Here is a 26324-nt window from a genome sequence, read left to right as displayed (position 1 = left end):
TACTGATACTCTGCTTCTCAAGCCATTTTACTGGTCACCTGGATTATCCCTCTTGAAGTGAGACTCTTACCATGTATCGAAAAGTGAAAGTGAAAGTTGCTCAGTCATGTCTGACTCTTTGCTATCTCAAGGACTATACAGTCCATGGAATTCTTCAGGCCAAAATACTGGAGTTTGTAGCCTTTTTCTTCTCCAGGGGCTCTTCCCAACCCAGGAATTGATCCCAGGTCTCCCGCATTGTAGGCGATTTTTTACCAATTGAGCGACAAGGGAAGCCCAAGAGTACTGGACTGGGTAGCCTATCCCTTCTCCAGGGGAATCTTCCTGACCCAGGAATCGAACCAGGGTCTCCTGCATTGCAGGTGGTTTCTTACCAACTGAGCTTATCAAGGAAGCTGATTGCATGATCAGGAGGCCTTATTCCATCTGTCAGATAAGCAGTAGTGATACTGTGTACTGTGTCCTTCTGGTTCTGGATTTGTGTGATGGTTTTAAACTAAACCTGGAGTCCGTCTTGTGGGCTTCGAGTCCAGAAGGTGGGTAACAGCTTGATCCAGAGAGTCCTCAGATTGATTCTCAGGTACGTTTTTTTTCAAATAAGAGATGATAAAGAGTCCAGCTGCTATCGTGGGGGTGGTCTTTGTAACTTTTTTATAACCTTAATTCTCACAGTGAAAAAGGATGCCCCTCACCCCCGCCAAGCTAAATAACAAATGGCCCAAGAGGTTCCTATTAGTTACTGATATTATTAACAGTCAGTGGTGAAATATTCATTTTCTGTGCTTTTTTGATGAGCAATCTAACCCTAGAGTTTAGTAAAAATAACTAAAGCTTGAGATTCATGTTATACTTTGCATTTTTTTTTATCATGATACTTAATTGTGTGGTTTTACTGTAACAAACTTCAAATCTTAAAGGAAATGTCAGATTTTACTCGTGTATGGTTCTTTCAGTATGTGCTGCTTGAACATCTTACCTTATGGAAAACCCAGAGCATTTGTATTTTCTTCACCTTCCCCAGCTGCTCTCTTTTGTGCTACCTGCATCTTAAAGATGCTATCACGTATTTCTTGCAGTTTTTAAAATTAGTTTTTTATAACAGTTCCTACCAAGTGTAAAGGAGGAGGCTATTTTTCTTCTAACTAGAGGGGTAGTTAGTTGCTGGATCAGCTTACTTGGGTTGTTCCTTATAAATCTGTTCATGGATATGCCCTGTGCACTGTGGCTTTTTTACTTGATAAGCTAACACGAACATTTTATCTGCCTTTGAAAGCTAGTATGTTGAGAGTTAGAAGAGTGGAAATATACCTCATGTAAGTTGTTGAAACCAACACAGTCTTAGATATAATAAAAGAACAAGGTGGGTCAAAGGTATAGCTTACCTCAGCCTTGACATTATGCAACTAGTTTAGAATGTTTTTGACATATCACTTCCCACTGCCTCCTCACCCTTCACCCTTCATCACCTGGTAAACTTTGCCTTTTATAGATCTTATTTTAAAATTACTTTAACGTCTTCTCCTTTAACATGAAATCTTATGGGGTATCTTGTAAGTTGGGAGTTACTTTTTTAGTTATACCAGATTTGGGGAGCCTTTCTCACAGAGAAAGCTAATGATTTATAGTATCTAAAGAAACTTCCAGGGCAGAGGATGTGATTTATTGGCTATGACCATGTGGTGACTGGATGTAGTAGCGCACCTTGCACTGTGACTCATTGACAAGGATAGAAGGCAGGATTGTGACACTGGGGACAGAAGATTCCCGAGCATGGGAGAAATGACTCTTGTCAGGTAAGGGATGACAATGGAATTAGTGAAGAGCTCCTAGAACCAGGTGGGAAAGTACTGTGAAACCCTCCACTAGCCCTCCAGAACAGCGTGTGGTGCCTTTCCGTCCATGTTAACAAATGCTCCTTTCATCTCGAGGGATATTGCCCAGATGTGGTAATTAACCAGGGGAGAAAGGTTGATGTAGAGGGCTTCCCTCTTGGCTCAGTGTTGAAGAATCCGCCTGCCAAAGCAGGAGACACAGGTTCAATCCCTGGTCTGGGAAGATCCCACGTGCCGTGGAGCAGCTAAGCCCAAGCACCACAACTGTGGAGCCTCTGCTCTAGAGCCTGGGAGCCTCAGCTACCGATAACCATGTGCTGTAGAGCCCATGCTCTGCAACAAGAGAAGTCACTCACTGCACACCGCAACTAGAGAGTTGTCCCTGCTCACTGCAACTAGAGAAAGCCCCTGTGCGACAATGAAGACCCAGCACAGCCACCAAAAAAAAAAAAGTTGATGTATATATTCACTGTTCAGCCTTTTGGCCCCAGAATGTGTCTCTTTCTGTGATTACTGGTAATTAATTTCTATTCCATTGCTGTAGAACTCCCTCTGCAGTTCTTCCTAAATTAAGGTTGTCTTTAGCATTGTGTCTAATACACAGAAGGAGTAGATCTGGGTATAGTATTTCACTAATTGAGTTGCCTTTATAGAAAGGAATCGAGATATAAAACTCTTAGATTCCCAAGTAATGTAGCTGCTAATTGGTGAAATTTCTGGTCTGTGTTGTATTAAGACTGGTTATCATGGGTGGTTTATAGAAATCTTTGTGTTTTGTAGGTATCAAGTGCTGGATTTTATTCAGAGTTCTAAAATAGTTACACTCTACTGGGCCTTAACGTGCCTCTCATGCACATTCTAAGTTCATTCCATAATGCTAATTAATCAGGATGTGAATAAGAATAATAGGAAAAAAAGGATTTTGTGGTCAAATAAGTTTGGGGAATGCTTGATTAAAAGAATTTCCTTCAAGACTCCAAAGCCTTTAAGATGCTTTTGTGCATTGTGATTCTCCAAAGGAGAGTATTTAGTTATTTCCTAAACTTGTTTGAAAATCTCTTTGGGGAAGAACTGATACTTTACAGAACCCACTTTGGAAAATGCTTCTATTGTCTCAATCCCCGTTCCTTACAGAGGAGGCTGAGAGATGATGGATCCAGCAATGTGGGTACAGATTTCATGGCATCCAGGGATCTAGGAAGTACTCAAACTCCCTACCTGAAGTGGACCTACAGGATGTTTCTGTGCATAAAATCAGGAACGGGCGAGACCTCTGAAAAGAATCTGCATTATTCCAGCAGTGAAAAGAGGAAGGAACAGCTCTTTTTAAAAACACACAATGGTTGCTTGGCCATCAGAGCCTCTCTTTGAAGCAAATAAGACCCCATGTGTGGGGTATTGATTCAGAAAAGTGGGGGGAAGGAAAGGAAGAGAGGAAGGGATAATATAGGCAGAAAGGACACAGCAGTGGTGTGGACAGGAAAAGCACATAGACTCTGAAACCTTGGTTCAGCACAGCTCTCAGTGCTTATTGAACACCTTGGCCTTGGTGGTACTGGGCAATGCTGACAGCTAATCACTTGAATTCTTTAAATGATGTGAATATTCTTTAATACAGCAAGCTCTTGCTCGTGTATGACATTGGGCATAGTCCACATTTAGCATCAAACCCTTATTTTAGATAATCACTTGAGCCTTCTTCCACATCAGACTTTTCACCATACTTGGTAAGTATTACAGATCTTGAGATGTTGGCCTTTCCCCACTATTTGGTGCTTGTGAGCATGGGCTCACTGTGGAAGAGAGATGGGAGAATAGACTGAGCCACGGAATTGATCACCAAATGCTAAGACTCACTATAAAATGAATGCATTTGCCAAGTGTGGAGTTGAAACAGCTGCTTGTTTATTAATCTCATAATTAAGTTGTTCAGTTAGTGCCAATAGAATGCTTAGTTTAATGAAGATATAAAAGCCTCTTGACATGTGTATATAAAGTAGGCTACAAAATAATATTAACAATGAAATAGTTTGACACAGATAAAATAAACATGCTTAAGAAATTCAGAGTAAGGGAAAAGAGCCTTTGCTTAAATTCTGGCTTTTCTACCCTTTAAGCCTCAATCTCTTTTTAAGTGAGGGTGATCAAATACAGGTCAGAGAGTTCTGGAAACAATGAAAAGTGATAGCGTGAAAGCAGCGAAAACAGTTCTGTCAAGGCTCATTTATAAAGTTGCTCAGAGAGTTCTGTAAAGGAGAAGTCATTTCTTTTGATCAAGTTTAAACAGTATCTGAAGAGGAAATTTGAGTTAACATTTAGAGAGCAGAGTAGGCAGCAGGAAACCATTGGGAAAGGCCAGAGTTGATTATGTCCTTGAGACGTTGAAGGAAGGCCCTCTTTCCTTAGGAGGAGTTTTCTGGTAATGGGGGCGGTGAGAATGTTGGGGGGAACTTGGTGCTCATAGTGTTGTAAGCGGAAAGGATGGGGTGGAATCTGGGGGACCAGGCCAGTGAGAAGCATGGCATTTGGCCAATTGGATGTGAAGTCCCTTGGTCAGTAAGTCTACTTTTGTCTGCAGCAGTGAAGAATAGATTGTGCCCCTTAACATATGCTAGTTAATGGCAGAGGGGGCCCTACTAGGTATAAGGACCAGCTGTGTGTTCTGTGCTCAGTCATGCCTCTTTGTGACCCCATGAACTTCAGGCTGCCAGGCTTCTCTGTCCATGGAATTGCCAAACAAGAATACTGGAGTGGGTTGCCATTTCCTTCTCCAGGGGATCTTCCCAACCCAGAGATCAAACCTGTGTCTCCTGCTTGGCAGGTGGATTCTTTACCACTGTGCCCGCCCTGGGAAGCCCTATATAGTATGAAGATGCTATAGCAAGGACCAGACAGCTAAGTAAAAACTTTGGTAATTCAGGATTAACGTTTGATGTTTCCTAAAGTAAACAAAAATTACTTAACCATGTAAGCAAGATAGTTCAATAAACAGCATAATTATATACCCATGTGCACAGAGATAAATATTTCTTCAGTTACATTTCCACCGTTAAGTAGTGTTTGTTAATTAGCGCCCATTTGAACAAATCGTTGGGAGAGAAAAATGTGTTGGCTTTATTCCTCTGAAGTATCATTATGTATGGGTTATCAGCTCTATTTCAAATATGCAGTCTATATAAATTGTTGACAGATGAAAGAAAGAAAGTCCATAAGTGGAGAGAATGTAAATGCCTGGGAGTTAGCAGTTGTGCTGGTGAGGAGAGCTCTTTGATCCTGCAGTGAGCCAGTGCCTGGTGAATTGTCATTGAGAAAACAGTGAGAATTTCTTTTTACTGTTTCTCTCTTAAAGCATCAAGCTTCTAGCAATAGTGACTTTCATTCTTTTGTATCATGACCAGCCTGATATTTTAATCACTTGAGCTTTTTGATTTTTATTTCTTTTGAGGCTTTTTTTTTAAAGGAAAATTAGTGTCACATATTATAAGATTCTTTAAAAATAGTGAAAATCTTTATGCACACTTCTCATAGGCTAGAGTAAATACACCAGTTTAATTATTTCTTCTCTTCTTTATTTGATCTTAAAAAAAAGTTTAATTATCTTCTAATTGAAAACGGTCTTGATAAGGACCATGCCCAAGTAGCTCAACTGGCAGAGCATCAGACTTTTAATATGAAGGCCCAGAGTTCAAGTCCCTGTCCAGGTGCCAAAATAAATTGGTGGGGGGAGACTTTCCTGCTGGTCCAGTTGTTGTCACCACATTCCCACTGCAGATCCACTGTAGGGGGTGAGGTTTCCATCCCTTGTCCGGGAACTAGGATCCTTCATGTTGTGCAAAGGAGCTCCACCACCTCCCCTGACCCCCCAAAAAGACCAAGTCATTGTTACTTAAAATTGGAAGCAAAACCGAGAATAAATTTAATATGATTGCATCACACAATTGATTTCCAGATGCCTTGACTTGCTTGCTTTTAACTTTCCCCTTGACAGACACCCAAGGGTCTCACATGCTTCAAGTGCCTTTCAGTTGCCTCATTTATTTGTGATTCTTGGAATCTCACTGCTACCAAGCCGCAAACCCACTCCACCCATCAGGTTACTCTCTGTCACCCTGAGGATTATTTTAGCCTCCACCATGACACAGAAGCCAGTAAAGCCACATGAAGTACTAAATCGGAGCCCTAAATGAACTAAATCCTGGGTGTATTCAGAGCATCCCTCTTACAAAATCAGAAAATAAATATGGCTCATGAGGTGTGGTTACACTGTGTCTTAAAAAGCCTCAGCAAAAACAGAAAAAAGCCTCAATTTTTTTCTTGGAATAAGTTCTTACCGTATTACTTAAAGCACCCATAAATAATATAGGTGAAGTTAGAATGTCATGCGATATTGTCTATAATAGGAATGGTATTGCTCAGCCAAAATATGGAATTAACATGTTTTACCTTTGTGAACTGTGTCCCCATTGCAGTAGTAAATTGTTTGGTGTTACTGTTCGGGTTAATTATTGTGTTTTTGTCTATACCTATCTACTGAAAAGTTGTGTTGACCTTAAGCAGGTTTGCAAAATGAACTCAGTAATATCTGCTGCTACCTCTCACAGAGCGATTTCTTGATTAAGAAATGAGATAACCTGTGCGAAAGCACTTGAGAGGTAAAAGTGCTGTATAAAGGCGAGGGCTCAGCACTCTGGCCTGTTAACTTTTAACTTCTTTTCTCATCATGAAAATGTCTGCTACATGCTGTTTAAATTGGTACACTCTTCTAAACCCCCTAAACTCAGAATAAATGTATTGCCATTTATAGGTGGCTTGTGCTTTGTTTCCTCACATTTATTTTCTCATGCCACAGCTTAAACTGGAAGGAAAAAATGTGTAAGTTTTACATTCACTTTTTGTCCTTAATTTAGTCATCTTTTTGGTAAATGCTTATTTCTGCAGAAATCTCATGTAACAGTTCAACAAGTGACTAATGCAGATTGGGCTTGCATAGTCTCTGAGTCACTTTATTATGAAACACTTAAAGTTGAACATCGATTGGTAACAATGAGGAAATAATATGAGACAATTTATACTTTCTGATCTGATGGTTTTAGTGACTAACTCATCAGGCAACACCAAAGAAGGAAATTAATGAAAATTCACAAGCCAGATGAAATTAGTCTAAAAGTCAAGTCTCAGTACAGCACAGGCACCTGTACTACTTTCTCCCCCTTTCTCAGCAGTTGGCATTTCGTTGATAAGAGTGTTGGGCTGGGAAGTAAAGATCTGACTTCTCATCCTTGTTCTGCCAGGCTGTGACCTTGGACAAGTCATGGAAACTTCTGTGCTTCAGCTTCCTCGTTTCTAAAATGGGAGTTATCACAATATTTGCCCTACATACTTCACTGGGCAATTGTGGATAAAATGAGTTTATAAATAAGGATGTGTTATTATAAATAGGAATATGTTTTGGCCCTCCCTCCCCCCAAAAAGTGAAAGGTGGTATATAGTTACTGTATCCTGACTGTCCCCATCTGACATCTCATATCTGAATGGCCACAGGCCCTAAGAGTGAAAGAGACTTCCTGAATCTGCCTCAGAGGATCAGAAGGGAGTCTCTGTTAGCTGTTGGAGCTTGAAAGAGACAAGACACATTCCCAGTGTTTGGATTTCTGAATCGACTCATGGAATACAGTTTCCCATAGAACATTCAGTGGCTAGGTTTCCAGGCTAGCCAGTTTTTTTTTAAATGATTTAATCATAAACGGTTCTTTGTAATTCAATTTCCATAAAACAGTAACAAAACCCATTTGTGCTCTTGGTGTCAGTTTGGTGTTTCAGATGTTCTGGAGAACTTAGCCTAGTGGATGAAAGCAAATTAACTTCTCTTCTGACTTCCCCAGTTATTTGATATTTGTCTACAGGCTGTTGATGGTTTACTTAAACCAGATTTAGAAATAATCAGTTTCTTTTCTTCAGTCCCCTGGCACTTTGACTAAAAGAGTCTGAAGCCAACTTATTTTGCCCCAGGCAATGGGTGAGGAGCCCTCTGGAATCCCTGCCCTCTTTAATGATCACAGAAACCTTCCAAGTTAGGTAAGGTGGATGTGATGGACTCTGAGCCTCTGCAAGGTTAAGGGGCATGCTCAGGTTGCATGCTCAGTCTCAAGAGTTGAGACTTGAACCTTGGTTTTTTGATGTGTCATTCAGGGCTCTTTTCATGATGTCTCTGTGCCTCAGGACAGATGTAGTTCATTGAATTAAGTTTCATTTGGGAGTAGGAGTGTTTTTATCTAATCTTGGTTATAAAATATGCTTATGATCTTACACATCTTACTGTAAGTTTCCTAAATGTAAAATTTTAGTCTAAATGAATAGTGACTCTTCACACTGCCTTGACATGCACAGGGAAGGATTCTGTTAGTATTAAAGAACTGCTTGAGGAATATTATTATATGGAACTGTTATATTAAAAAGATGGGATACTCAGTCTTTCCATAGTAACAGTAAGCCTAGTTAACATTTCTGTAGTGCTTGCTGCCAGGCAGTACTCTTAAGTGGTGTTGGTTAATTCAGGTTGAGAAACATTTTCCTTCTTGCCAGCTTGCTGCTGCTGCTGCTGCTAAGTTGCTTCAGTCGTGTCCGACTCTGCACGACCCCATAGATGGCAGCCCACCAGCCTCCGCTGTCCCTGGGATTCTCCAGGCAAGAACACTGGAGTGGGTTGCCATTTCCTTCTCCAATGCATGAAAGTGAAAAGTGAAAGGGAAGTCGCTCAGTCGTGTCCGACTCTTCGCGACCCCATGGACTGCAGCCTACCAGGCTCCTCCGTCCATGGGATTTTCCAGGCAAGAGTACTGGAGTGAGATGCCATCGCTTTCTCCGTCTTGCCAGCTTAGACTACAGATTTGCTCATGATCAGTTTTTAGAAGCAGTGAGGGGGAAGTCTCTGCATGGAAGAAGGCAGAGAAATGGTCAATAAGTGGCATTTCAGGGAACATGTAAAGGGTATCTCTCTGGGGTAGTGGAAAGAATACCAGTTGGAATCAGGAGTTACAGGTTCATCCTTGCTCTTCCACTGCCTAACTGTGACATTGGTCCTCTGACGTATCCTCTAAAATCTTCAGTTTTCTTATTTGTAAGAAAGAGGATAATGATACTTCATGGGGCTTTTGCACAGATTAAGTGCAGTAATGTAGGTAAAGCACTTAATTTCATGCCCTCACAGGATGTGAGGCTTCATGAGAGAATGTTAATTGCTTCTTTTTTTTTTTTTTATTAAAAAAAAAAAAAATTTGGCCACATCATACAGCATCCAGGATCTTAGTTCTTCCCCCACCCCCCCGCCCCTGATTTGGGGAAATAAGAACCTCTGTCCTGGAAGTGGAAGCGTAGAGTCTCAACCACTGGCACACCCAGAAGTCCCAATTGCTTCTTTTAATCTCCATGCACAAGGTGGTTGAGAAATTAAATTGGAGAATGGACTATTAAACCTAGTTTATAATTTTGTTTAAAATATCATACAATTTAAAGATGGTATTTTCCATTGACTGCTGCCTTCTTGAGTGCTTCAGAGTAAACATACAGGGAATCAAGGAAAACAGACTATGGCTGGAGAATCTGGATTTTACAGGGTGGCCATAGGTGAATAGGTGGATACATGATAAATGGCTTAATGGTATCCTCTGTTATGAAATTGTATTGTATGCTTTACAATATGAAATTGTAAGTTGTATGAAATTGTATGCTTTCAGACTTGGTAGCCACCTTGTAGTTTTAGCTTTATCACCTGTTCGGTGTTTGGTTCAAGGAAGTTACTTAATCTCTCTGGGCAGTGAGAATCAAATTATATAAGTTATTGTAAAAAGTGCTCTGTATGCTATGAATCACCTAACTGATTTTTGTTTTGTTTATTTGCTTGTGGTACAGTGGCTTTCGATTAGATTAAATTAGAAGTCATTGTCATGTGCTCATAAAATTTTTCTCATAAGTGACAAAATGTAAGGTGAAAGTCAGTTTGATAGCTGTAATAATAGGAAGTCATTTCAAACAACAGGAAGCTGTATGAATTACAGAGAAAGCAAGAACAGAGAATTTGATAGGCTTCTAGATGAGATTGAATGGACCAACCTAAGCAGAAGGAGCTTAATGAACCACTGGATTGTTCATAATTCCACGGTCTTTATTGTGTTGGATAAGATACAAATGAGAGAAACAGCCAGCTGGTATCCTTGAATTACCCTTATTCTATGCTATAGACACATGCCATGATATAAAAAGACAAGGGACCTGAAATCAGACTTACTGTCTATCAGAATGTTAGACGATAACTTACAGATTTTTTTAAAAATGTAGTATTCACAAAATAGATATTTTGCTTCTTTTTCAGACCCTATAGTCACATAAACTAGGTTTTCCGATGGATGCTTGGCAAGAACAGAGGAAAGAACAATGAGCGTGTCTCTTTCTGTTTGGTTAAGACGGAAATGGTAAATTTGTTCCTTTGGTTATTCAGATCTTCAAGCTCATGGTGGGTGACTGGAGGACCCAGGAAAGACATGGGACATGAGCAGGAAGTCCTCACCATCCTTACATCAGCAACCATGTAGTGGCTGGGGGCACTCTCCAATGGCCTAGGTGGTGAAGGCTGGTCTTTCTGGTCTCAAATGTTCCATGATACTGAGCATTGTCCCTGTGTCCTCCCGGGTCTTTTCCTTTCATCAGGAGAGAAAGCACCACATGTGTATGTCCCGCCCCCTAGCATCTCCCCTTCACACGCACTCACACATACAGACTGGAGCAAGAAATAACTTCTTTCGTTGTTCAGATTCTAAAGCAGGATAAGCTTCTGTATCACCAACCACTGCTGAGTTGAATGGAAAAGTTTATCTAAATGAGTATAAGAAAATCAAGTTCCCCATTAGTTAGGACTTTCTTTGGAGCCTTGATTTTGTTGGATATAACACAAAATAATGAGGCTTCCTGGAGAAGGCAATGGCACCCCACTCCAGCACTCTTGCCTGGAAAATCCCATGGACGGAGGAGCCTGGTGGGCTGCAGTCCATGGGGTCGCTAAGAGTTGGACACAACTGAGCGACTTCACTTTGACTTTTCACTTTCATGCATTGGAGAAGGAAATGGCAACCCACTCCAGTGTTCTTGCCTGGAGAATCCCAGGGATGGGGGAGCCTGGTGGGCTGCCGTCTATGGGGTCGCACAGAGTTGGACACAACTGAAGCAACATAGCAGCAATGAGGCTTCCCAGGTGGCTCAGCAGTAAAGAATTCGCCTGCCAATTCAGAAGACAAAGGTTTGATCCTTGGGTTGGATAGATCCCCTGGAGGAGAAAATGGCAACCTGCTCCAGTATTCTTGCTTGGGAAATCCCATGGACAGAGGAGCCTAGCAGGTTACAGCTTATGGAGTTGCAAAAAATCTGAGACGACTTAGCAACTAACAACAATAACAACAAAAAAATAAGCAGATAGGGAAGGGACTATAATATAGGCTTCGTGCATTGAGAACTTCATCAAGAGAATTCCTAAAGCAAGGAGGCTTTGAACGAAATTATGCTAGAAGGATGGAAATAGTTTAGATATGAAAAAAAAAATCAGTGGTATTTGTTTTTGTAAAGCACTGTATTTTTTTCCATTAGAAAAGCAAGCAAGTTGGATACAGTTTTCCCAGTTCCACCTGCCCCTGTGTCCTTGAGGAGGTGAGAGCATTAATCCTGGACAGGAAAGTCTATGCCATCTGGGAAACTTCTTGATAACTATCATTTTGTCAGTGTCAAAACTAACCTGAAAGTAAGTTAGGGTGTCCAAAGGTCTCCTTAATCATGTAGTTAGAATGTTTCATTTGATAAACATTACCTGGGTTATCGTGTTAAAAACGGTTGGAAAAAATTTTGAAATCACTGGTCGATAGAATTGGTTTCTACAGAACATTTATTTATTTGAGGACTGCTCCTGAGTTTAAGCTGCCCTTCTTAACGTAACATCTGTTATCACCAACTTATGACGACTGTGGTAAATATCTTACTGACACAGTTTTTTGTGTAATTATTAAGATATGCTTGTTCGTGCACACTCAGTCACTTCATTCATGTCTGACTCTCTTTGACCCTGTGGACTGTAGCCCACCAGGGTCCTTTGTCCATGGGATTCTCCAGGCAACAATATTGGAGTGGGTTGCCATCCTTCCTCCAGGGGATCTCCTGACCTGGGACTCCAACTTGTGACTCCTGCATCTCCTGCATTCAGACACGTTCTTTACCCACTGAGCCATCTGGGAAGCCCAAGATATGCTTAAAAGGTTCCTTTGACAGGTTCTGGGGAATTTCTGCATTATAAACTGCATTTAAATGGGGAGAAAGGGAACATAACTGCAGCTATGAAATTAAAAGACACTTACTCCTTGGAAGGAAAGTTATGACCAACCTAGATAGCATATTGAAAAGCAGAGACATTACTTTGCCAACAAAGATCTGTCTAGTCAAGGCTATGGTTTTTCCAGTGGTCATGTATGGATGTGAGAGTTGGACTGTGAAGAAAGCTGAGCACTGAAGAATTGATGCTTCTGAACTGTGGTGTTGGAGAAGACTCTTGAGAGTCCCTTGGACTGCAAGGAGATCCAACCAGTCCATTCTGAAGGAGACCAGCCCTGGGTGTTCTTTGGAAGGAATGATGCTAAAGCTGAAACTCCAGTACTTTGGCCACCTCATGCGAAGAGTTGACTCATTGGAAAAGACTGATGCTGGGAGGGATTGGGGGCAGGAGGAGAAGGGGACGCCAGAAGATGAGATGGCTGGATGGCATCACTGACTCGATGGACATGCGTTTGAGTGAACTCTGGGAGTTGGTGATGGACAGGGAGGCCTGGCGTGCTGCGATTCATGGGGTCGCAAAGAGTCGGACACAACTGAGTGAACTGAACTGAACTGAACTGACGGGAACATTGGGAGAGGGGAGGAAGAAAAGGACAAAGTCTGTAGTTTGTTTTTTTTTTTTCTCTCTCCATTGCGAATTTTCAAAATGCATAGTGTGCTCCCAGGCCATTGGTTCCATGTGGTTTCGTGCTTTCAGCCCCCTTTCTCCTTGTTGCCTTGGCCTGTCTGACATCCCGTGAAATGTGGGGCACTGAGAATAGAGCACCTTTCTCAGTGCCTTGTATGTCTGACAGTGCACTAAGTACTTGGTCTGCATCACCGTGTAGCCTCACAAAAACTGCGTACAGTGGGAACTTTAACGTTCTTACATAGATGAGGATGCTGAGGTTAGAAGAATTGCAGAAATGGCCCGAGATTCCACACCTGGTGAAAAATTCAGAGGACATTGTTCTCTTCTTTGACTTTGACTTTGCTACTGTGGAGGACTCCCTCCTCCCTGAATTGTTATGCGCTCTTAAATTTCATGACAACACGTCTGACATTTCTTCTTGCTTTCAGCCACGCCTCCATAGTCTCCTGGTAGACCCAGCTTTACCTCTCCAGCCATGAAATCTTGGTGTTCCTACCTGTTCTTAGACTCTCTCCTTTGCACTCTCTTCCTGAGCTTTCAACTTAAATTACTATCTTTGTGCTGTGTGTATGCACTCATTTGGGTCCGATTCTTCATGACCCCATGGACTGCAGCCCGCCAAACTCCTCTGTTCCTGGGTTTTTCCAGGCAAGAATACTGGAGTGGGTTGGCATTTCCTCCTCCAGGGGATCTTCCCAACCTGGGGATGAAATCCATGGCTCTCTCATCTCCTGCTTTGGCAAGCAGGTCCTTTACCACTGCGCCACCTGGGAAGCCCATCTCTGTGCTGCCGACTTCCATTTCCATTATTTCCTTATTTCCATTCCAGATCACATGTCTGAGAATCACACATGTCATCTGTTTGATCTTTCTGCTTCAGTGTACCCCTTAAATTTGGCATGGCCCATAGAGTTTTCCCCTTGATTTTCTTCGGAGATTCTGTAACTTAGGAAATGGCAACATCCTACACCCAGTGGCCCACATCAGAAACCTGATTATCATCCTCACTCCTCCTACTTCCTCATAGCGCTCATTCCATCACCAGCATTTACTGACTCTCAAATGGTTTTCATCGCCATTTTCATAATCTCTAGTCTCCCATGGAGAGTTTGCTACAGGGAGTTTTGTTCTCTTCTAACGTGCTTTCTGGCCTTGCCAGGTGGCTCAGTGGTAAAGAACCGCCTGCCAGTGAAGGAGACACGGGTTTGGTCCCTTTGTTGGGAAGATGCCCTAGAGAAGGAAATGGCAACCCACTCCAGTATTCTTGCCTGGGAAATCCCACGGACAGAGGGGCCTGGCAGGCTACAGTCCATGGGGTCACAAAGGCAGACTCGACTTGGTGACTAAACAACACAACAAATATTGCTTCCTATCTAGTAGCTTGAGAACTCTGTCTAAATTGCAGATTTGATTATTTTACCTGCCTTTTTCAGTTATTCCTGATTACCCTCAGGGTTAAATTCATATACCCCTGCTTAAGTTGGTAGCCTCATTTTTTACCATTCTTTTATGCTAGTTCCAGGAATATTCTCTTGCTTCTGGGCTGAATACACATTATTCTTTCTGGTAGAGGTGCTCTTCTCTCCCTTTCAGATCACTGTCGCCTTCCTGCCCTTCATAAACTTAGTCTGGCTCCTTCACGGCCCTCCCTGACATCACCCAGCCTCTGTCCGCCAGATGTATCTTGTGTTCTCATAACACCACACACTTAGTCATCTTTCATAGCGTTTATAGCTATAACCCTGTCTTTTCTCCAAAACCATGTCTCAGATGTACAACTGTCTCCTTTTCGTTCCCACTTCAATTCATTCCCATAGGCATTTCACATTTAACTTTCTAAAACTAAACTCTTGTTTTTTTGTTTGTTTTTTCCTCCAAACCAGCTGTTCCTCCCAGCTTCCCCTTCTCAGGAAATGGCATCTGTACCATTTCATCTAGTCAGGCCAAACCCAAAGTTGTCCTCAGTTCATTAATGTTCCACAGCCCGCATCCGCAGGGTTCATCAATAAACCCTGTTTCTCTACCTTCAGAACGCGGTTAGAATCTGACCGCCTGTTGCTAGTTCTGCTGCCACCCTGGTCTGGGCCAGGGTCTCCTGGGCCAGCGGACGCCTACTGACTGGTCTGCTGCTAAGCGGTCTCCTGCTGCAGCCCTTCCTCCCCTAAAATCCGATCTCATCACAGTAGCCCGAGTGATCCTCTAAAAAAGCAAACCAGATCTTCTCAGTCCTCTGCTCAGTCCTTCCCATCTCTCTCAGAGCAGGGGCTAAAGGCCGCGCATTGGCCTCCCTGGTCTGCCCCACCCCACAACTCCATCTTCACTTCTGATTCTGTCTCCTTCTACTCCCTCCCTGCCCTTTTAAATTTTCATCAGGTCTCTGTTCAGATGTCATCTTTTCAGTGAGGCCTTCCATAACCATCCATCATAGAGGAGCTCACCCACCCTCTTTAATTGTTCTCCATAGCACTTATTACCATCCGGCTAATTATATCTTTTCTGACTGTTCTTCTTAACTAGAACGGGGAGTCCATGAGGGGAGAGTCTTGGTCTCTTTTGTTTCCACTGTATTCCCAGCATTTATGCAGTGCAAGGCCCCTAGTGGACACTCAGTAAATCTGTAGGGAAATGAAACTGAAGTTGTCATGGATTTAGTAGTTTTGCAGACCTGGCAATCGCACATCCCGTACTGATGAGCATTTTGAGTGCTCGTAGTTATACCACTCCTTGGCCTCAACTTCCCAATCTGTAATATAGGGATGTGCTTACTTCTCAGGTTGTTTATTTGTTTAGGAAGATTAAATAAAATAGCTCTGTGAAGTGCTTAGCTCAATACGTTGCCCATAATAAGCTGTAAATTGAGAGAAATTGTTGCAACTGATACTCTGCTGATTCTTGTCAGAAGACATCATTTAATTGCATGTCCACCAGGTTTTAAATTCAAGTGTATCTTAAACTTGCTTTTGTGACAGTAATGATAATGTGCTTGCCAGAGTTGAGGGGAAGGGATGAAGGAGGGGGATCGGGTGAAAGTACTCAAAAAGTACAAACTTTTAGATGTGAGATGAAGAAGTTCTGGGGATGTAATGTAAAATAATAACAATGGTGACAGTACTGGTTAATAATAATAGTGCTTACTGAGTGCCAGGAATTCTTCTGTGAGTCAGTGCTTTTCAGTAGAACTTTCTGCAGTAAAGGAAGTATTCTGTATAAGCACTGTAGAAAGAGCCACTAGCTACCTGTGGGTTTTGAGCTCTTGAAATGTGACAGTGTGACTGAAGAACTATTAGGTTGGTATAGAAGTAATTGTGGTTTTTGCACTGTTGAAATTTGCCATTTGATATTGGAATATATTCTGAATAAATGTAGTTATGTTATATATCATTTTAACACACATTTCTCATTTTATGTTTTTTTTTTTTTGTGAATGACTTATTACTTGCTGCTTATTTTATATTTATTTTAGACTACGAAATGATGTTAGACAAAAAGCATATTGGAACAATTTTCTTATTTAGTTCAAAATGGGTGGGAAAGCAGCGGAGACAACTCGCAACATCAACAGCATGTTTGGCCCAGAAACAGCTAACGAACATACAGTGCGGGGGTGGTTCAAGAAGTTTTGCAAAGGAGATGGAGCCTTGAAAAAGAGGAGCATAGTGGCCGGCCATCAGAAGGTAAAAACAACCATTGTGAGCTGTCATCGAAGCTGATCCTCTTACAACTACATGGAATTTGCTGAAGAACTCAGTGTTGACCATTCTACAGTCTTTTGGCCTTTGGAGCACATTGGAAAGGTGAAAAAGCTCAATAAATGGTACCTCATGAACTGACTGGAAATTTAAAAAAAAAATCTCGTTTTGTAGTGTCTTCTCTTATTCTATGCAACAACAATGAACCATTCTCATTCAGATTGTGATGTATGATGAAAGTGGACCAGTGATGACCAGCTCAGTGGTTGAACCAAGAAGAAGCTCCAAAGCACTTCCCAAAGCTAAACTTGCACCAAAAAAGGTCATGGCCACTGTTTGGTGGTATGTGGCTGGTCTGAATCCTAATGAAACCAGTACATCTGAGAAGGATGCTTAGCAAATCAGTGACATATACTGAAAACTGCAATGCCTGCAGCTGGCATTGGTCAACAGAATAGGGCATTGGCCCTATTCTCCACAACAATGCCCGACTGCATGTTGCACAACCAATTCTTCAAAAATTGAATGAATCGTGCTATGAAGTTTTGCCTCATCCGCCATGTTCACTGACCTCTCACCAACTGGCTACTACTTCTTCAAGCATCTCAACAACTTTTTGCAGGGAAAACACTTCTGCAACCAGCATGATGCAGAAAATGCTTTCCAAGAGTTTGTCAAATCCCGAAGCAGAGATTTTTTTGCTACAGGAATAGACAAACTTATTGGCAAAAATGTGTTGACTATAATGGTTCATATTTTGATTAATAAAGATGTGTTTGAGCCTAGTTACAATGATTTAAAATTCACAGTCCAAAACTGTAATTACCTTTGCACCAACCTCATAAATTTTTAATTGTATTTAATTTTAAATACTTTAGATTTGAATAACCACATGTAGCTGGTGGCTACTGTATTTGAATTCCAAAGCCCTACAATCTTTAAATGCATTAATTCATTTAGTATTCATGACAATGCAGAGACTTTTGTAGAGTTAGAGATGAAGAGATCAGGTTTCTCAGAGGTTGCCTAAGACTTCACAGCTTGTCTGAAGCAGAGCTGGGATTTAAATGTTAAATCCTTGGGTAATCTGGCTGCAGGGGCTCTGCTGGCACCTCCTTTGTGTCAGTCTCAATAACTGAAGTCCCACAGGCCAGGGGTCAAGCTGACATGTCTGTGTTCTTCTTGCATGGAAACTGAGAAAGTGAATTTCTGTTCCTGTCCCAGTGAGGTATCACTCATAAAGTGGAAAATTCCCCAAAGGAAAGGTTCCTAGATTCTCAACCACTAAGCTCGGCCACTCAGCCTTTGTATGCACTTCCTTTCCAGACTTAAACTTGCTAACAGTGCAACAATAGGAAATTGCTCCATTCTAACATGTTGCAGCTCTCTGATAAAAGTGAAAATATGCTCTGTCTTTCCCCCATACAACATCTTAAGTGTCTGTTTCCAAATCTAGGATATTTGGGACACACTTACTCCTTTACGTGCCTCCTGTTCCATTATGGTCCTTTGTAACTAGTGAGCCACCAGCTTGCTAAGCTACTAAGTCGCTTCAGTCCGACTCTTGGCGACGCCATGGACTGCAGCCTACCAGGCTCCTCCGTCCATGGGATTTTCCAGGCAAGAGTACTGGAGTGGGGTGCCATCGCTTTCTCCAGAGCAGGAGCAGGAAAAGAAAGGAAGAAATTATTTAGAAACATAAATGTGTACATGTCAGACCAAGGAAGAAATATTGGATACTTAGCTTTTGTTATTGATTCTGAACCCATAGTTGGTATTTTAACTCCCTTCTCTAGTACCTGTTGTATATTCTCTTTGCCCTCAATAGACTCTCAAATGATGTAGGTTTTTACCTGACTACAACAGCAGTTATTGGGGTATATGTGTTCTTAGTGATCCTGTTTGTATGGAGTTGCTTTTGACTCTCATTATCTTTAGATAATGATGTGGCAAACCTAGGAGGTAGTCCAGGTTCCAGACACATACCTCCTTTTCCTCACTCTGTAGCAGTAATCCTGTTTACCTTTGGTAATTAAGGTTCATTGCCCCAACCAAATCTGTAACCTCAATTTTTGTCTGTCTGGTCAGTGTCATGAGAAGCTCAAAATTGCTAGGTTGCTGTTTGAAGTGAAGTGAAGTCACTCAGTCGTGTCCGACTCTTTGCGACCCCATGGACAGTAGCCTACCAGGCTCCATCCATGAGATTTTCCAGGCAAGAATACTGGAGTGGGTTGCCATTTCCTTCTCTAGAGGATCTTCCCAACCCAGGGATCGAACCCGGGTCTCCTGCATTGCAGGCAGACGCTTTACCGTCTGAGCCACCAGGGAAGCCCGTTTAAGCTCCCAAAATCACTGAAGGCATTGTTGAGTCTCTGGGTGAAATCAGTCTTCTCTTGGATACTAAGACTGTTAGACCTGCAGAGCTCGAGTTGCAATCATGGCAGAAAAAAAAATGCAAGTTGGTCGTTAGGTGTAAGTGAGGGAGGGCAAGATTCACAGCTAATTCAGCTTTTGTCCCTTGGTTGGTTTTCTGGCTATTGGAGAAACACTCTCATGTATTATTCATTGGTTACCCTCATGCTGGGTGACATTAACCTCATGGGTATTGTTTCCCCAGCAGCACTGGAACTGGATCTTCAGCAGATGATCTAGCATTTTTAGGAGATCATCTTTCTGGATAATGGGGTACTTGGGAAGCCCAGTATATCCCATTAGTGTCAACCCATTTCTGTCCTTTTTTTATTCTGAAATCTTGAGTGAGATACTGTAGTGATAAATAAGGCATTGAATAATTCTGTAGATTTTGACAGGCTTAGTGGATAGGAATGCAATTTTATTAAAATCAGAATTAACGTCTTTTCGTATGAGAACTAACAAATGGCCACTGAAGGTGAAGGATATCTGCCTGAAATCAGGTATGTTTTCATAAAGTTAAGATGAGTTATGAAAGTTCATTTTGAGTTGGCACTTGGAGGCACATGCAAAGCAAAATTAAGTTGAAAGGAGATCTGAATGAGTTGCAGTCGTTTGTCACTGACTCAGTATGACCTTGGGCAAGATGCTTAATCACTGTGAACTGCCCATTTCTCACATCTGTCAAATTGGGATAATGATACTTGTGTATAGAAGGCTTTGAACCACTCAGATGAAAGGTTTTGTGCAATTGCAACGTGTCTGTTAATAACAACAGTAAAAATCTTCCTCTCACTCTCCTCTCAGCCTGACCTGTGTTTAAATCGAGCAGTACATAAAAAGATTGCCTGTGAAATGATGTTCTCGGCATTTATGTTGTTGCATGCTCTCCTAGCATCTAATACATTTCCTTCACAGCACTTCTCACAGCTGATGATAGTGTATTTGACTCTTTGAATAGTACTGTTTTCCTCCACCAAACCCCAAACCCCAAGAGACCAACAGGGACTAGGATAGTCTGTTTACTAAGGAATCTCCAATGCCTAGCACAGTGCCTGCATGCAGTAGGCATTTGGTAAATATTTATTGAATGGGTGAATAAATAGAAGAGGTAAATAATGGTTATTTCTATAAGTTCTGCCTAAGAAACAAAGAAAAGGAAAATAGAGAAGAAAATAAAGCAAACAACAACAAAGCCCAGAAGGCAAATCAGCAGTTTGGTTCCTTTACCCGTCTCCCGCCACTCCCCCACCATATTGGAATTCTGTAACAAATGTGTCATTCCTTTGGTCATAGTCTTATAGTGGGATTGGTGCCATGAGGAATGATCGGAGTAATTTTCAACAGCAGAAATGTTTAGTAACAGATGTACACAAGATGAGGTTGCCTCATTCAACTGCTATCTGTGGGACAACTCTATTCCAATAGGACGTGTCCATTAGAACTAGACCAGTGGCAGTTTCCCACAGGTTTAAATTTATTCATTTTCAAAAATTTTCTGAAAGGCTTGAAGAGGGAAAGATGTTTCCATGTCCAATAATGGTGTATTACAACACCTGGGCAAACTCAGACGTCCATTCAGTGTGTCATAATGTTCAACAAGGAAGTGTTCCTTCCCTATTAAGTGTTTCTGTCAAGAGTCAAACTAAATAATGGCACTAGGAAACTCACTCAACTGCAAATAATTGAGTCCAACAGAGTTCAGTGCAGATTGTGCAATTGACAACAGAAACTGGCCTGAGATGAAGGGTATAATCCATGCTGGTCGTCATTCGTGTATGTGACATATGTGTTTTTGTCCTTTTTTTTTTTTTTTTTAAAGGTCATGGATAGTATAGTAAAGTCTCTAGAAAATATTATGTGTCTCCATTGCAATTAGGTTGTAGTCAGTGAAAGCGTAGTGATTTGTAGCCTGGATGTGCCTTTCAGTGAAAACTTCTGCAAGCTTTTTTGCTATATATAGGTGGAGACAGTGTTGGCCTATATAAATTTACCCAGTGCATGACCAGTTGGGTTGGTGGTGTGTCATAAGTTTGGGCCAACCTCCATAAATGTCTCAGCAATTATGCTAAATGCATTATGCTGCCTGGTATCCAGTTGGGACTCTGTAAATATTGTTGAATGAATGTTCTAGGACCAGTTGAGACAATTCTCTCTGGATTCCCAGCATGAAAGTAGGTCCCACAGCCTTAGATCATGAATTGGAACTTGGGATACTTAGCATACTGAGCAGAACACACAGCATATTGCTTATCACCACTGTGTACCCATAATAAACTTCTCAAGGCTGTGTGATATCCAAAATATAAATCATTAGGTGTATGTTCTTTTGGGAGCCAAACATCTCACAGTGGCTGTTTTGGAGAGAGTAAATCCATCTTGAATCTTGGTCCAGTTACAAGAATGACTAATTTTATACTAGATGCTCACATGATTCAAAAGTGTGTAAATGACTCAGCCCATTAATATCCTTCACTCCTGTGATCTTCTCTCCCAGTGAAATAATAGCTATAAGGCAGTAATGATGATTGGAGGAGGAGACCTTGACTTTGTCCTGTGGCAATAAAATGACACACTGAGTAACTGCATATGTGTACAGTATTGTTTGAAAGAAATGAAGTGTGTGATCATCATATAAATATTACAGATTTTAGTTTAAAGTATGCTAAAAATAATACATAGTTTCAGTATGTGTAAAGACCACGAGTTTGCCTTTTGTTCCTACCTTTATTTCTTTTTCTGAAACAACGAGCCTCTGTTCATAGGGACAAGCCACCAGAGATCTGACTTCATTGTTACAGTCAGCTCCTTAATTGCCTTCCCTGGCTGACATAAGACAAATACTAAAGTCACAGGAATGTTGGGTTCCCATTAAATGTAGCTAGACATTCTCAAGTGCTTTTGAACTCAAACTGAACAGTTAGTTGGAGAGTCTCTGGAAGATTTGGCAATATGTATTTTGTCTTCACTGCTCCATCATTTTGAAACACTTCATTCAACAAAAATCTGTGTATTTTGAAGTCAGCACTTTGTGCCTATCTGGCTCTTGGTAAAGTCTCCAGTGACCCAGTCACTGAGTCCAACGGACACTTCTCAGTCCTTCTTTAGCTTGACTTCTGTGCAGCATTTGACAGATCTTGAAATATCCTAGACGTTTGGGACGTTGTCTTTTGGTTATCCTGTTAATTCTTGCACTTTTTATTTCTTGATCCTTCAAACTACCCCATAAATTCAGTATTCTCCAGAGTTCTTGCCTTACTCTTTTTTTTTTTTTGGTTTCTGTTTATTTCCTCTCCTTGGTAATCCCATTCATTTCCAGATTTCCATTAAAATCCATGCCCTGATTTCTCTACGTGGGTGTTCATGTCAGTCTGTGGAGCTGCAGGCCTGGGTATCCAGCTACTCTGGAGATACATATAATGATAATCACAACAATAACACCTACTCCTCACTGACTGTTCTCTATGACAAATAGCTCACCAGAGCTGTATTGCTTCATCCCAGCTATTCCTGTCCGCAACATTGGGAGGGAAATCCTGTTACTATTTTCTGTCTACAAGTGAGGAAACTAAGGTTAGATGCATTTAGTAACTTTTCTAATGTCATTTAGTTAGCAGAAGAGCCTCATTTTTAATCTCAAGTCTAGAGCCCAAGGTTTTCATTAATACTGGGGATTAGCATGTCAGAATGGAATCCTTTACTTTCCCCTCTCTTCCCCACACTCTCCTTTCCCTGTTATTCTCTGTCCTGTTTGGAAGGACCATATTTCATCCCTAAGGTAGATGTCTGGGGATTGCACTTGACCCAGACTGTGGATCACAGTAGTACTTTGCTTTTTTGTGTTCAAAATATTGACATCTTGTTTGCATTAATAAGGTTAGGTTTCAAATTCCTGGCTTCAGGCTGATAATGTATTGTTTGGTCTATATGTTGTTTTAAAGACCAAAAGAAAAAAAGATCTCACAGAAGTCTAGATTTGTACCTTTTCCTTAGAAACCTGGACTTGCTGTCACATGGCATTGGTCCCCCAGAGCTGTGGCGCAGCTTCGTCTCACCTGGGGCTGCTGCTGGCTGCTTCCGCATGGTGCTCACCACTCCCTGTTGTCCTTGCTTCTTGGGGGTTTCCTCAGGTCCGTGCACGTGCAGCCCCATGGGCAGTTAGGACCCCTGGTAAAGACTCCTATGCTTGTGCAGGTAGTCTTCTTCCCTCTCTAGTTTTTGCCCTAGTACTTAAAGTGAAAGTTGCTCAGTCGTGTCTGACTCTTTGCGACCCCATGGACTATACATACAGTCCATGGAATTCTCCAGGCCAGGATCCTGGAGTAGGTAGCGGTCCCCTTCTCTAGGGGATTTTCCCAATCCAGGGGTTGAACCCAGGTCTTCTGCATTGCGGGTGGGTTCTTTACCAGCTGAGTCACCAGGGAAGCCCCTAGTACTTGAAGGATTTCCTCAAATGAAATCTGCTACTTGCTTTCTCTTAGTGTTTCTGATTTATGTTCCCCCACTGGTTCCTTCTCAGTCCGCAAACATGTTGAAGACTCTGTGCTAAAGTTGGAAGGAAAGAAAAAAAAAATATGTTCTGTGCGCCAAAGTTAAACACAAACGTGGCATATTTAAGTCTTCATGGCATTGACAGCGTTCCCGATTTCTGATTAAGAAGTGAGAGAAACCCAAGGCCTAGAAGGATTGTCCCCAAATCCACAACTTAGGGGCCCAGACCTGTCTGATCTTGGGGTCCATGTTCTTTCTCCACCATCATGTCAACTTCACTTAAAGCTACTGTTGACTGCTCTACGAATAAACAAGTGTCCTTTGCTCTCTCCCGCGATCTGCTTCCCATCTCTTTCTCCTTCCCTTGCTGCCAAACTTGATTCACTTGCTGATACGGTACCCCTTAGTCCCTCTTCTCACATCACTAGAGTAGAATTTGCCGTCTCTGTAATTCACTTGTTCATCAGTGTCATTTGAGCAGCTGCTGAAACATAGAGTATACTGGGCACCATGAAATGATCCTTGCCTGAGAGAAGCTTTGCAGGCTAGTAGGTTGAAACAGATAAGTAGTTCCAGTGCAGTGTACCAGTGCCTGGTAATTAAATCCAGTGGTTTCTTTTTAGCCCTTATCTTACTCGAGCTCTCCTGCATCGTTTTTTCCAAAGGACAAGCGTCTCTTAAGGAAATTTTCTCTTTTCTTTTCTTCTTGGACTGGCCTTAACTCCTGGTTTTCTTCTTCACTTTTTTTTTTTTTTTTAAAGAATTCCTTTTGCATTTCTCTTCTTTTTCTTCATATGCTGTCATTTTAAATGTCTCTCCAGCTGCTTACTAGATCTTTCCATTTAGATGTTGTCCAGACGTTCAGGATTGCCCTCTCTTTCCTCAAGAAAATTTTATGTAATTAGTTGCTCATATTAAAAATCTTGAAGTCATCATCAGTTTCATGTCTTCCTCTCACAAAATGACTCAGTAATTCTGCTTCAAAAATAGCAATAGAATTCGATCAAGTTGCCAGCCCCTCTGCCATTAGTTAGCATAGGCCATTCTTCTTTTTCCTTTCCTGTCTTAGTGCATCCTCGATGCTTTAACTACAGCAATCTTTTTCTTTTTTAGAGAAAGAAAATTGTCATGGTGTTATCACTTTATTCGTTACAGTATTTTAATGTCTTTCCCTGCTGCCTATCAGATCAAGCCTCACTTTCACAGCCTGGCTCCCAAAGCTGTTCACTACCTACTCCTGATCAGCTTTTCTGGTCTTCTCTCCTGTTTAGCTACACAGAGAAGGCACTCACTTGATAAGTGGGTGCTACTCAAAAACATGACCTTTTCTTTCCAGGACAATATTAAATTCCCATTCTGTTAACTATGGTGTCTGCTAAGTTTACTTCTCGGTTAGTTTCTATCATTTAAAAATTATAATGGCATAAAGATTAACAGTCTGTAGGCTATTTTTAAAATTCTCTCAAAATTTCTTTAACCCAGTGTATGAACTGAATTGTGTTCTCCCAACATTCATATGTTGAAGGCCTAACCTCTAGTATCTCAGAATGTGTTTGGACATAGAGTCTTTAAAGAGATAATCAAAGGTAAAATGAGGTCATTGGAGTGCTTCCTTTTAATGTGGTGACTGGTGTCCTTTCAAGAGAAGAATATTTGGACACAGACATGTACAGAGAGAAGACCGTGTAACAGGGAGAAGATGACCATCTACAAACCAACTCTGCTGTCACCTTGGTCTCAGATTCCTAGTCTCCAGAACTATGAGAAAATACACATTTGTGGTTTAAGCCATCTAGTTTGTGTTACTTTGCTATGACAGTCTTACCAGACTAGTACACCCAGTGACTTAAAACTCAGGTTTTAAGTCTTGTATCCAGGCAGTTTATCCTTAGGAAAAGGATGGACTAAGGCTCTAATAGATCCTCTCCTCCCCCTCAGACTTCTTGGAGGTATTTTTATGTTTGTCTTAGGAAAAGAGGGCCATCCTTACTTTTTCAGACTAGGTAACACTTATGGTCAACTAACAACTCAAAGAATGGCTTTTTTCTTTCCTCATTTGGGATTCTGTGTCTCTTTATCTTGAGAATACAAACAATGCAAGAAACCATTAAAAAATAGAATTAATCCCTATTTATTGCATTGATTTAAACAGATAATGAGTTTAATATTTTTCAGGCTCTCATTTTGAGAGCTGGAGTACAGTAAGTTCTCCTTGCAACAGATAGCTATGCCAACTGCAGCATCAAGTTTCCAGAGAAGGTATTTGCTGCAGTGAAATTGTGTGCTTTACAGCAGTTCTCTGGAGGTTCTAGCTGTGGGGGAAGAAAGTACTCTGAATCGCTAAGTTTGATGTATTCGGGTTTTCCTTGTCATACTTCAAATTGCTACATTGTCAACTCCAAAATGCCTCCACCCCCTGCCCCAACACTTTTCTACCCAACTCCTCAGCAGTGGTTGTATTTGATTTGGGGAGATTAAGTATGTTGAGTGGGTTAGAGACTTTGTTGGAAAAGGACATCTGCAGTTACTGATATCTGCTCAGATTAGCTCTTTTCTGATCATGGAAGATTAAATAATAATTTCATACTAATCAAAGACCTTGAGAAGCTTCATATGTATGCTTTTATTTTACAAATCCAGAAAGGGAGCCCCTTATTCTTTTTTGAGAACTCATTTATTTTCTGTGTCTGCTCTGTGCCCTCTTCTTGCTACAGCCTTGAACTTGTTTCATCTTGTTCTCTCCAGTGTAGAGACAGAGAATAACTATGCACTGGGTAGAAGCAGTTATTTTTGTGGTATTAGGCGTTATTCGATTGATTGTCTTTGTACCTTCTTGTTTCCAAACTGAGCTTTATTGTTTCTTTAGCCTTATAGGACTTATTTTAAATTTTTAATTACATATAA

General features: G+C 41.3%; 1 protein-coding gene and 1 non-coding gene across 8 annotated transcripts in view; one reads left to right on the top strand and one right to left on the bottom strand.

Moving 5' to 3' along the window:
* NSMCE2 (NSE2 (MMS21) homolog, SMC5-SMC6 complex SUMO ligase) overlaps positions 1–26324 on the top strand; it is a 238184-nt gene that overhangs the window by 51935 nt on the left and 159925 nt on the right.
* TRNAC-GCA (transfer RNA cysteine (anticodon GCA)) lies at positions 18774–18845 on the bottom strand. The gene has a single exon. It is a non-coding gene; the product is annotated as a tRNA-Cys (tRNA).

The sequence above is a fragment of the Bos taurus genome, chromosome 14 (genome assembly GCF_002263795.3).
Source record: "Bos taurus isolate L1 Dominette 01449 registration number 42190680 breed Hereford chromosome 14, ARS-UCD2.0, whole genome shotgun sequence".
Taxonomy (NCBI): Eukaryota; Metazoa; Chordata; class Mammalia; order Artiodactyla; family Bovidae; genus Bos; species Bos taurus.
Note: the sequence above shows the minus strand (reverse complement) of the source record. Positions and strands in the feature narration are given on the sequence as shown.